Source organism: Carlito syrichta, unplaced genomic scaffold (assembly GCF_000164805.1).
Source record: "Carlito syrichta isolate Samal-C Ts95f unplaced genomic scaffold, Tarsius_syrichta-2.0.1 Scaffold311864, whole genome shotgun sequence".
NCBI classification, from domain to species: Eukaryota; Metazoa; Chordata; class Mammalia; order Primates; family Tarsiidae; genus Carlito; species Carlito syrichta.
Genome location: NW_007255960.1, coordinates 136,383 through 138,031, shown reverse-complemented (window position 1 = coordinate 138,031; position 1,649 = coordinate 136,383).

The following is a 1,649-nucleotide window of genomic DNA, read 5'->3' as shown; positions in this document are numbered from 1 at the left end:
GCACCTGTAGTTCCAGTTCCTTGGAAGGCAGAGGTGGAAGGATTGCCGGAGCCCAGCAGGTCGAGGTTGCAGTGGCCGGGAGCGGCCACTGCACTCCAGTCTGGGTGACAGAGTGAGACTCCAACTCAAAAAAAAAAGAAAATCAGTAAAAAATATGCTTCAGCAAATAAGCTGTAAATCAAGAAGGAGAAAGACAAAGCATTCATAAACAAGGGATCGACTTCAGAAGAATTGTGGTTTTAGAGTAGCAGCTGGACAGCTGGCCAAAAGGTTGGCCAGTTCAGTTGGAGCAGAAGGATGGAGAAACTGTAGAAGGAAAATCTCCAGGGAAAACAATAAAACTAAGAGGTTATCTAATATTTCTTAGCATTTGGAACAATGACTGACAGATCTGCTGGAGCATTTTGATAAATACATAGATAAGTAAGCAAATGGAAAAATATAGCGATTATTAACTACAAGAGAAACAAAAATATACTTTCCTAGAAAGGAAGTATAATCATAATAAACCACTTAGTACAGCAGTGAACAATATTTACATAGTCATAATAATGTCTATATTGATTAACCCCAAAGGTAGCATTACGACATAACCTCATGAATAAGGGGAGGAAGGGACTTCAGGGTGCAAGTGTAAGAAAGTAAATCATTAGTCAAAAATTACTGCTTTTGCCATGAGCAGTGGCTCATGCCGGTGATCCCAGCACTTTGAGAGTCAGAGAAGATTGCCTGCATCTAGGGGTTCGAGGCCAGTCTGGGCAACTTGGTGAGACCTCGTCTCTACAATAAATCAAAAAATTAGCCGGGCTTGGTGATGCATACCTGTAGTTACAGCTACTTGGAAGGCTGAAGTGCAAGGATCACCTGAGCCCAGCAGGTCAAGGGTGTGGTAGCCATGAGCATCCCACTGCACTCCAGCCTAGGCAACAGAGTGAGACTTTGACTCAAAAAAGAGAGAGAGATAGAGGGAGATGAATTCAGGAAACAGGACTAGGTAGAGGGGGGCAGGGCTGGGACATGGGATGGCTGGCGTTTGATATAAGCTTTTTAGTACCACTTGACTTTTTAAAACTAGAAACATGACCACTTTCATTTAAAAAAGCAAAAAACAAACAAACAAAAACCTAGCTGGGTGCGGTGGCTGACACCTGTAATTCCAGCACTTTGGAGGCAGAGGCAAGAGGATTGCCTGAGTCCAGGGGTTTGAGACCAGCCTGGGCAACTTGGTGAGATCTCGGCTCACAATAAATAAAAAAATTAGCCAGGTGTGGTGGCTCGCACCTGTAGTTCCAGCTACTTGGAAGGCTAAGTCAGAAGGATTGCCTGAGCCCAGTAGGTCGAGGCTGCGGTGGCTGTGAGTGTGCCACTGTACTCTAGCCTGGTTGACAGAGATTCCAACTCACACACAAAAAAAAAAATAGGCAAGAGCCACCACGCCTGAGCTAAAATTATTTTTAAGTAAGAGAGGTAAAAATTAAACATCTACTCTGGACCATGTTTGAATTCTAGCTTTTCTGCTTATTAGGAGGTCTTAGGCGTGGTAGTTACTTAATTCTTTGGACCTTGAATTCCTTAGCCATATATTACAATATCTGTTGTAGCAGAGACCGCCTGGCTCCCTTCCCCATTCTTTTTTTTTTTTTTTTTTG